Below are 11,542 nucleotides of genomic sequence, written 5' to 3' on the forward strand. Positions count from 1 at the left end.
TCAAGCACCATCTAGATCATCCCTGATAGATGTTTATCTAACCTGCTCTTAAAATATTTCCAGTGATGGAGATTCCACAACCTCCCCAGGCAATTTCTTCCAGTGCTTAACCACCCTGACACTTTGGAAGTTTTTTCCTAATGTCCAACCTAAACCTCCCTTGCTGCAAATTAAGCCCATTGCTTCTTGTTCTATCCTCAGAGGTCAAGCAGAAAAATTTGTCTCCCTTCTCCTTGTAACACCCTTTCAGGTACTTGAAAATTGCTATTATGCCCTTCTCAGTCTTCTCTTTTCCAAACTAAATAAACCCAGTTCTTTTAGTCTTCCCTCATAGGTCATGTTACCTAGACTTTTAATCACTTTTGTTGCTCTTCTCTGGAGCATCTCCAATTTCTCCACATCTTTTCTGAAATGTGGTGTCCAGAATTCGACACAATACTCCAGTTGAGGCCTACTCAGTGCAGAGTAGAGTGGAAGAATCACTTCTCACATCTTGCTCACAACACTCCTGTTAATGCGTCCTAGAATGATGTTTGTTTTCTTTGCAACACTGTCACACTGTTGATTCATATTCAGCTTCTGATATGCTATGATCCCTAGCCCCCTTTCTGCAGTACGCCTTGTTAGACAGTCACTTCCCATGAATTAATATACATCAATGCAAATTAATCACTGGGGCTGAAGGTTTGTTGCTGTTCTTTTCCTTAAGACAAAGAGTTATTTTCAGTCCCCCTAGCAGCCTCCAAGTCTAGCCCTTGGGCTGTGAGAAAACTGAAGCCAGAGGTCTCCTTTTTTTGAGAGGACCCCAAATTTGTTTGAACCAAAAAACAGGGCTATGTAGCACTTTGAAGACTAACAAGATGGTTTATTAGGTGATGAGCTTTCATGGGCCAGACCCACTTCCTCAGATCAAATAGTGGAAAAAAATTGTCACAACTATATATACCAAAGGATACAATTACAAAAAATTTAACACATATGAAAAGGACAAATCAAATTTCAGAACAGAAGGGGGATGAAGAGCGGAGGTAAATGTCTGTGAGCTAATGATATTGGATGTGATAATTGGGAAAGCTATCTTTGTAATAGGTAAGATAATTAGCATCCTTGTTAAGACCTAAGCGTAAAGTGTCAAATTTAAGCATGAATGACAGTTCAGAGGACTCTCTTTCAAGTCTGGTGTTAAAAGGTCTTCGAAGCAGGATGCAGGTAATCAGTTCATTGAGATAATGCCCTTTCTGGTTGAAATGGCAAGAAACTGTATTTTCTTTGTTATTCTGTCTAATATCTGTTTTGTGGGCATTGATTCTTTGGTGAAGTGTCTGAGATGTTTGTCCAATGTACATAGCAGACGGACACTTTTGGCACATCTAGCATAAATTATATTTCTGGATGAGCAGAATTATATTCCTTCTGTTCTGAAATTTGATGTGTCCTTTTCATATGTGTTCATTTTTTTTTAATGGTATCCTTTGGTATATATGGTTGTGACAATTTTCTTCCACTATTTGATCTGAGGAAGTGGGTCTGGCCCACGAAAGCTCATCATCTACTAAACCATCTTGTTAGTCTTTAAAGTGCTACATAGTCCTGTATTTTGTTTCAGCTACACCAGACTAACACGGCTACATTTCCATCAAATTTGTTTGTGACTGTGAAGTGCAATGCTGCCTGATTGCCACAGGAAGCCTGCAGGGAAGAAGCATATGATAGCCATAAAGCCGTCAGTGGTAGTCAGTTGTTTTGCTGAGCACTCTCTGGGTACGTCTAGACTACATGGCTCCGTCGACGGAGCCATATAGTCTAGACATATCCTTTGTGGTGTCTGCCACAAAGTAGGGCAATTTGATAGCATGAGAAGCTGTATGGACAAAGCCAGGATTGAGAATTAGAGATTCCTTTATTCCAATCCTATTTCTTACCTATATTCCCTTAGCAGTCTTGGTAAGTAACTGGTTTTTTCCACATTAGTTTCCCCATCTGTGAAACAGAAGTGAGGATAAATCCATTAATAATTTCAACATGCTCAGATATTACAGTAATGAGGGCCATATAAGTAGACCCCTACATGGATGCAAAATTTGTAGCTGTATGCACATCCATATCTGCAAAAATAAGCTGGATGTGGATATAAAGCAGACTTCTGCAAATTTGCAGAGTTCTGTATGCAAAATTTGTATCTGCATCCACATCCATATCTGCAAAAATGAGCTGTGGATATCCATATCCACGAATGTGGATACCTGCTGTAGATATAAAGTGGATATCCACGGATTTGCAGAGCTCTACAAGTAAGAACAAAATAGGATCAACTACTATCCTATTTCCTGTTCTTAAAGTGTTGGGGAGTTACACTAGCTTGAGAACATGTTATCTTTTCTCCAGTGTAGGATCAGAGCATTGTTAGCCTTCATGCCTATTTTTATTCCTTTATAACACTTTCTGTGTTAGTGCTTCTATATTGATCCAGTCAAGGATATTATTGGGCATCCTGAAGACTGATGGAGGATAAAAATACAGAATATTTGCTTTTATAGTGGGTGTTTCAGTGGACCCAACTTCAAGTTTTAAGCACAACTGACAAACTTCACCTAAGTGTTGTTGCATTTGTTGTGTTTGTGAAAGGTGATGACTTAACAGCTCTGGTGACCCAAGACTTAAAAAGAGGAACAACTGTGTATGGTCAGCATCTTAATGCTTCAAGCTTGATGTGGAAAGATTCTCTTTAGGGCTGAGATGGTCCTTTGGGGTATGTCTACATTGCAGTGTTATTTCGGGATACCCGTTATTTTGCAATGTTTTTCAAAATAACAGATGTGCTATTTCGGCATCCCGGTATCCCTTATTCCATGAAAGTTCAGGAATGACTCAAAATAGCACTTTTTCAAAATTTGGTGCTATCTATACCAAATTTTGAAATAGCCTATTTTGAAATAAACTTGAAATAAGTACGCAATTTGCATAGCGCAATTTGCATATCTTATTTTGAGTTTAGAGTGCAGTATAGACATAGCCTTGGACTCCACACACTGGAGGCTTTTAAGAACAGGATTGAACTGTCAAGGATGGTCTACTTATTATGTAGGCCTGCCTTGAATGCAGCAGACTGGACTAGATAACCTCTCTAAATCCCTCTCAGTCCTGCATATCTATGATCGTATTCCTCTCCGCAGAAACTATCAACAAAGATACTGATTGAGATCATCTATGGTTGGTGGGGGTTTGGTGTGGACTTTGCCAAATGGAACAGATCAATAACTCATTTTATACACACTTCCCAGCATCTTTCCCATGGGAATTCCTCTCATTCACTATAAACCTGGGCCAGTGGTGAGCCAGTGACTTGGGGTACATCTGTGCTGCAGCAGGAGCCTCCTAGTTCCGGTAAATATTCATGAACGCAGGGCTTGAGTTAGCACACTAAAAACATCAGTTTGGCTGTTGCAGCTTGGGCTCTCAAGTCCACCTGACCTCTTACAAGGTGCAACATCCACACTGCTGTTTCTCATGCATTCACTAGAGTCTGCTTGTTTGAGTCTCTCTAGCCATACTGGGAGGCAGATTCCCAGCTGCAGTGTAGACATACCCTTTGAAGGAAAAGGCTTCACACTATACGCAAGGGGTTTGCAGAGGAGCCAAATGGATACACAGGGGCTAACCTTGCAGCGTTCTGAAAGCTTTTGTGGTCATTCCCATTAATTAACAAACTGCTCATCACCATCCGTATTTCCTGCCAGAGCAAACTATGATGGCCAAGATTTGAAACCAAGCTACCAAAAATGCCTGAGAACAACTCTAAAATGCAGCCAGGACTATTTCCAAACCAAAGAACAATGCTTATGGTCCTGTGATAGCAGAAGAGTCCCTGGAGAGAGAACCCCTATTGGATGGAAGCAAACACACAGCAGGCCTCTATAATAGCAATGCTGGAAGACAAGCTTTAAAGGTCAGAATTATTAAAGGACATTAATTAGGAATCAGATTATGCTCTAACTGCTTTCGCAAATTTAGGCACTATGTACAGACACATGCTGAAGAGGGTGCAGCCAGCTGAAACATATTTGATTATTTTAAAACAAAATGTGTCCTCCTCAGAACAAAGATTGAAAAACATAATGAGAAAACAATGCGACTTCCCACTGATTGGCTATAATGGTGGCAGTACATAAGCTACAGGAGGACATAGTGTTAGTTAACCAGATGCGAGCAAATACATTCCGAATGTTAGGCTCCCTATTAGGGGAGAAATGAAAAGATGGGAAATTCTTTTCTGAACAAAGGCTACAGTGTCAGATGAATGAGGAGTTCCTACAATATGAGAAAGCTACCAAAAGATAATTAATAGTTTTTAGGTCCTGATGTGGAATCCACTGAAAACAATGGTAGTCATTCCGATGGGCGTTAGTGGTAGGTCCCAGATTTAGCCCTTAGAATAACCATTAAGGTAATGGTTTCTGTCATGGATATCAGGTCTAGAAACAGCATCCTGAAACTGACCAATACAAAAGGAGAGAGAGATTAGAACAGAAACAGTATACTGATTTTCCCAGTGCGTAGACCAAAAGTGCAATCTAAGAGTATGGCCCACCAGAACATAGGAGCTTCTCTGTTGTAGGGGAGCAGTTAGCCAATGATTTTAGCATTTCACCTCTAGATCAAATATTACGGCTTTGAGATCTATTCTGTTACAAGGGCTAGGAAAATGCCTGATCAAACTGGCAATATCTTACCTTTTAACAAGAAAATAGAAAGCAATTAGAGGAAAGATCTATCTACATACATTGTTTTAAGTTTCTTGCATTATTGTTAAAGGGGGGGCAGAGAATTCAGCGCTAACTATGGATTAACATCCAAATTTTGAAGGTGTTTGATATATGTTATTAACTTGTTGTATTATAGATATAAAAGCTGGCTGGATTTTAGTTCAAACCACAGAATCCTAGGAGTCTGTTAGAATTCTTGCCTCTCTCTCAGGGTACATCTAGACTACAGGCTTCCGTCGACAGAAGTTTTGTCGACAGATACTGTCGACAAAGCTTCTATCGACAAAGAGCGTCTAGACTACATTCAGTTCTGTCGACAAAGCAAACTACTTTGTCGACATGGTAGTGTAGACGCAAAGGACAGTTTACATGCAATAACACCTACTGTCGACAGAAGGCATTATGCCTCGTAAAATGAGGTTTACCAGCGTCGACAAAACTGCTAAGTTCTCTCAACGTTATGTCGACAGAACTCAGCGGTAGTGTAGGTATAGTTTTGTCGACAAAAGTCCACTTTTGTCGACAAAACCCTGTAGTCTAGACACACCCTCATAGTCATTCTTTTCCCCAGCTTTGGGCCTCAGTAGTGCATTACACGTTCCACATATAAGGTACAAAGACTTTACTGAGTGATATTAACCCGCGCCTTTAATTTGAGAATTGTTTCTTATGCTACACATAAGAGGTTGAAATACAAAAAAACATAAATTGGAAAAATAATAACTATCGCGGGATATGTCTGTAACGTTATGAATAGCTTGGAAAAGAGAACATGTCTTAGAAACAGAGAATCTTCAGCCCAAAGTCAAATGTATTTAATATCTCACCTGTGGATTTCAACTGCACTGGCTCAACATCCACTGATGAAAACAGCATAAGACTTCTAATTTTGATGGGGTCATGTAGATTGAGGTGAGAACTCTCCAAAGATTCTCTGCTGAGTGCCAGTTTTTAATGAATCCCATTTGTCTTTCTTTATTAAGTCTGCTATTATCCCTGTTTAGTCTTGTCATCAACCCATTAGCTAGAATTTCATACCACAGTTTAGAAGAGAAATTAGCCTATGAGTGTAGCACTCATCATCAGTCAGTTTGCAGTTTATTTAATACAGTTTATAGTTTATGAATTCAAGAAAATGTAACCTGCTATATTGAAATGACTAACTGCTCCATACAGGGAAATACTTAGGGCAAAATAATGATGTTGCATTCAGATGAGAAATATATAGAAAAAACATGCTGTTGGTAATACATATATAGTTACATGGCTATTTGAATGAATTAGGATACCACTAAGACCATCTATTTCAACCCTATTATTTGGGACCAGGAACTTCTTTAGTACAGTAATAAGTGGATCTAGATTAAATGTTTTGGTGAATAGTTTTTTGGGTTGAAAAATGCAGTTTCAAATTGACTGACACTGTTCATGAATTTAGGTTAAATTTTGGCAAATCGTTTTCAGGTGAAAAAATTAGGCAGAATTCCAAAAAGTCAAATTTTCATTTTGAAACAATGTTGCATTTCACAGTAAAAATCAAAACAAAAGCGTACAATACACCAGGAATTGAAACAAAATATTTAGTTACAAGACAAACAAAATATTCTGTTCAACCCCAAATTATTGTTTTTAATTCCCCTTTTTGACAGCTGAAACCAAAAAGTCAATTATTTACCCAGTTCTAGTTAGTGATAAATCTCCAGAGGTTTGGCATCAGTTCCAATAGGATGAGCATCCAAAAAATTAGTCAAGCCTTTTGGTTTGTAGGATATTAGATATCCCAAAAGTGGTTAAACACCATGGCTGTGTCTACGCTGGCCACTTATTCCAGAAAGTCAGCCGCTTTTACGGAATAACTTGCCAGCTGTCTACACTGGCCCCTTGAATTTCCGGAAAAGCACTGACTATCTACTGTAAAATCATCAGTGCTTTTCCGGAAAATCTATGCTGCTCCTCTTCGGGCAAAAGTCCTTTTCCGGAAAACTGTTCTGGAAAAGGGCCAGTGTAGACAGCACAGATTTCTTTTCCGCAAAAAAGCCCCAATCGCGAAAATGACTATCGGGGCTTTTTTGCGGAAAAACGCGTCTACATTGGCACGGACGCTTTTCCGGAAAAAGTGCTTTTCCGGAAAAGCATCCTTCCAATGTAGACGCGCTTTTTCCGGAAATACTCATAACGGAAAACTGTTCTGTTTTAAGCATTTCTGGAAAATCATGCCAGTGTAGACGTAGCCCATGGAAATGGATTAGATATAAAGTTGTGGAGTGGGGTTTGCAAAATATCTTGGGTTTTGTCCATGCTGAAAATACTATGGATAGGTCTACACTACAGAGTTTTTATGCAAAAACAGCTAGTTTTACAAAAACTTGCAGAGCATACACACCTCAACTATATTTTTGCATAAGTAAAATGAAAGAACAGAGGGGGGTTTCCAGTGTACTTATTCCTCTTTCTATGAGGAATAACTCCCTTTTGCTCAAGAGCTCTTGTGCAAAAAGGTGTGTGTGGATGGGGAACAGGGGTTTTTTGCACAAAAAGAGGCAACTGAAAAAAACCCAGGTGCCCTGCTGGCCATTCTGAAAATAGCAATCAGAGTTTCCTTTCGAGAGAGCGTCCATGCAGTCTGGATGGTCTCTTGTGCAAGAAGTTTTTGCAGAAGATCTCTTCCACAAAAGTCTTCTTGCACAAGAAGCCTGTAGTATAGACATTGCCTATGAGAGAGCCTCTTCTAACATTTAGGAATTTCCATTGTTTTCAAAGCCCAAAATAGCAGGTATGGCACTATACGCTTTTAAAATGATATGCCCATATTTCTACATTTCCAGGAGTTTTCATTTTTGTCTCATTGCTGAGTGAAGATTTGGACAGTGGCAATCAGCCTTACAGAGCTCTACAGACACTTCATCAATGAATGGAATCACAGAGAGCCATGAATTAATCATGAAGTGATGCTGTGGCATTGCTTTGTGATACTCAGTATGACTTTGTCAGATGCTGATGTAACACCATGATGTAAACATTGCAAATATTTGAACACCACATCATGATTATTTTGTGCTATCCATCCAATATTGCCTCGTTTTTTCTCTCTTCCTCCTGCCCCTTCGCTTCCTACCCCTTCTTGTAGTTGATAGGCAAGTTGGCATTTTTTCTTTCACCTTCTTTTCTCTAGCTGCTGAGCTAGCGAACTAAGGACAGATCCCAATGATTCAATTCTATTTGCTTAATGTCCCCACATCATGGTGCATATAATGAATAGTGTGAGGATGGAACCCTCCTTTGTCTGAAACAAGCACAGCTCTGATCAATTTCAGAAGCATCTCAGAAGATGCCTGGAAGAGTTTCATGCAACCCTAAGACTATGGCAGTGCTACGGAGCATTCCATCAGGTAATCAGGGTTGATTAAATTGACTGAAATATATAGAGAGAGCCATCCTTTGGCTCTCTCCCCAGTGTTGGATAGGGTTGCAAAGAGACATCCCCTATCCATCTGAAATTCTACTCTCCCTTGAATTTATGGATAATTTGTTATACTTGTAACCTAACATGTTAGTTTCTTATTAAGGATAATTTAGATGAAGTAAATTCATCTATTGCAAACTATACATTTTAAAGAAAAACCCTCTGTAGTTTTCCTGTATGTTTTCTCTAGCTCAGACACCTTTCTTTTCTTTCAGGCAAAGGCACTATGACCCCTTCACCTTCCATTCCTTTAGCCACTCAACAGCGTAAATCTCTAAAAAGGTTGGGGCAACCAACAATTTAAATCTACTCTTAGCTATGGCTGAAAAGTCTATTGTAGATTCAACCTCAAGTTTTAATTCTATAAAGGGCAGCTCCTTTCTTACCACCCACACAACAGCTAGAATTTCTGGCTGTAAGTCTCTACTTTCCAGCTGCCTTGGGACTGTATTATTCTGCCCCATCTAGACAATGGATGCTGTCATAAAATTCTGTGGCTCATGTAACATGCTATTTACATTGGTGATAATGAGGGCTGTGATCAGATTGGAGCTGGAAAATTGAATCAGTCTAATTCCAGGTTGTTCTTCCTGCTATTATATTAGAATACACAAGAGGCTGCTGAAAGCCAGCATTTGTTTGGGGATGCAAGCTAATGTTCTGTTTTAGAAAATGCTCTTTAAGGGTCAGAGAATGTTAAATAAGTCTGTCCTAAACTGAAATAAATTAAAGAAAAAGTATAGGTAAGTGGATGTTAATTCTCTGTCCTTTGTTTGAATTAGGATGGTGATAGTTGAAAATTGTTGCCATTGGATAATATTTTGGTGGTATCGCTTTCCAATGCCTAGTGATCAGAAATGCACGATACAAAAACTACCCTGTAGCTGGCTTTGACAGCTGTGAAAATTAAAGTTCTCTTTCCAAAGAACTGGTACGTATGTCCCTAAAGGAGTCTGGCAGCATGCCTGTCTTGGAGTGCTAAACGTCAGGGGTGAACACAGTACATTACCCACCCGCAGTCAAGTGCGTCTACTAAGTGTGCCAGCGGGGTGCCCATTGTGATGATGTGGACATGACCAAGAGGACTGATAGAGACCACAAACTAATTTCACAACCGATTACTGAATAGTATTGCTCAGATGATGATAACTTTGGGGCATTACTAACCTGGGCCAATTGTAAACCAATGACTCGGATGGAAAAGCGACATGTACTTTTTGCCTGTTGCCTGAGATATACAGTCTCCTTCTGCTAATAACAGATGTCAGTATCTATTTTGTCTTGCAAATATTGGTTTAAATGATTAGCCTGTTGTTTAGTACAATTGTCTTTATTGTCGTGATTAGTTTTCATTTTCTCTCTGGGATTCATTAAATCCTTTTCTGGAGCCCTCAGGATCATTGTGCCTCCATCCATCCTCCTTCACAAGTCCCTGCCAACCCCAGCTCCCTCAGCTAGAACTTCCTGGTGAAACACCAGAAAACAGTGCCAGCAACTCCTTCTGTCCGACCCCACTGAATCCAATATAAGGGGGCAGAATTTGTCTCACTTATTATTTGTATTACTGTAGTTCCTATGGGTCCCATTCATAAATCAGGGATGCTTTGTGGCTGGCACTGTCGAAACAAACTAAGAGCCATCCCGCATCATCTGTAGCACTGCCAGGAATGGAACTTCTTGGACATGTATATAGGACTCCAAATCTCCAATCCCTGACTCCTAGGTAGGATCCGTTTATCTGACAATTTAAGAGGAATTAATAGATTTTTAAAATCTAATACCAATGCTTTTTTAGGGGGGGGAAGGGGACTAGCGCTATGGATTTCTAGTATATCAAAGCAGACATATGAAGACTAGATAGATAGATGGATACAGCTGGAGGGTTGTACTAAAGCTTTGATGATCCCTGAGGCATGGATTTGTGATCTCTGTCCTCTTCATTTTGAAAACGAGGTACATGTGAAAATGACAAGCATTTTAGAAGACTTTGCAGATTATTATTATCCAATATAAAAATCAGCTAATGAAATGCAGCTAAATGAAAATAGCTCAGGATATTAATTAGAAATAAAACATACATTCTCATTATGACACTAATCCGATAGTATCTGTGAAGACACAGCAATAGTACAGTATTAGGAGGGCATTAGAAATATTTTGCAATATATTACGCACCAGTACCAGAAGTTATATCTACATAGGCTGACTCTTATGTCTGCTTAGCCCTACCCAAATCTTTTTCATCTTGGAAAAAGTCCCAACTCTAGGGGACCTGTTATAAGGCCACATAGTATGAACCTTTGACTGATTAGCAGTTACATAGTTATGCTGCCTGAGAAGCAAGAAAAAATAAAAAAATTAATGACAGTTAATGTATTGCAGTAAATAACACAATGTGGTTCTCCAGCTACCTTCATAGCAAAGAAACTTTCCACTTTTTCCAATGTTTCCCTTTCAGCAGTGTCACATAATTATGCCTCTTCAGAAGCAGTTAATTTGTGAGTAGAGTATCAATCATTGATAAGAGTATTAACGGTATTGATCATACAAGAAGAGAAACATGCTTGATTTCTTTTGTCAATCCATTAAAAACATTTACTCTTCAAACATAAGGCAAGAATAGTATGGTTTAAATGAATATTTAGCAATTGCTTTCCTACTTAAAAAATGCAATCAGTCATCAGTGAGCTAGTGGTAACTTGGAAGAGCTTTATTGGGACTGAAATACAAGCATTTAAAATAAATGTCCTCCTCCTACTCTTGGCTTCACACCTTCTATCATGCTATCCCTCAGGCTTTGGAAGAGCCTCCCACATCCCATGCATTGAACACTCATTTTTTCCTCCTCCAAATGCCTCTGAAAAACCCATTCCTTTGGATGAGTTTCTAAAGTTGATTCTAGCAACTATGATCTTCAGTCAGTTATAAACTATGTGCCTGCTGAAGACACTGGATTCCATGCATAGGTGGAGTGAGTTGCAGTATTAAGGCCATACCCTCCTCTCCTACTCAGACCTGAACCATTCTCCCCATTAGAGATAGACACTGACCTTCAAAGACTTACAGGCATGTTTAACTGTAGATGTTGTGAGTAGCGCTATTGAAATCAATGAGGAGCTGTCTGAGTGCAGGGGGGGTCTATCTGTGCAGAGAACATTGCACTATTGGGGCATTAATCTCTTCTCCTGCCTGAACTGTTCCTCTGTTATCCAAATTATCTGGCTAAGGCCTTGATCCTTTGCTTCCTTGTGCTGTATCAGGCCTTTTGATTGTAGGATCTTTGCAGTAGAGGGGAGGACATTGTCTTTTTTTCAAA

The 11,542-nt window shown here is 39.4% G+C and overlaps 1 long non-coding RNA gene across 1 annotated transcript in view; it reads left to right on the top strand.

Moving 5' to 3' along the window:
• The window catches only part of LOC142830668 (uncharacterized), a 44,340-nt gene extending 34,534 nt beyond the window's left edge, over nucleotides 1–9,806 (top strand). The window contains exons 3-4 of the long non-coding RNA XR_012906111.2: nucleotides 3,738–3,946; nucleotides 9,009–9,806. This is a non-coding gene — a long non-coding RNA (uncharacterized LOC142830668). The remainder of the gene's footprint in view (nucleotides 1–3,737; nucleotides 3,947–9,008) is intronic.
• The last annotated feature ends 1,736 nt before the right edge of the window (nucleotides 9,807–11,542 follow it).

The sequence above is a fragment of the Pelodiscus sinensis genome, chromosome 9 (assembly GCF_052426305.1).
Source record: "Pelodiscus sinensis isolate ZL-2025 chromosome 9, ASM5242630v1, whole genome shotgun sequence".
NCBI lineage: Eukaryota > Metazoa > Chordata > Testudines > Trionychidae > Pelodiscus > Pelodiscus sinensis.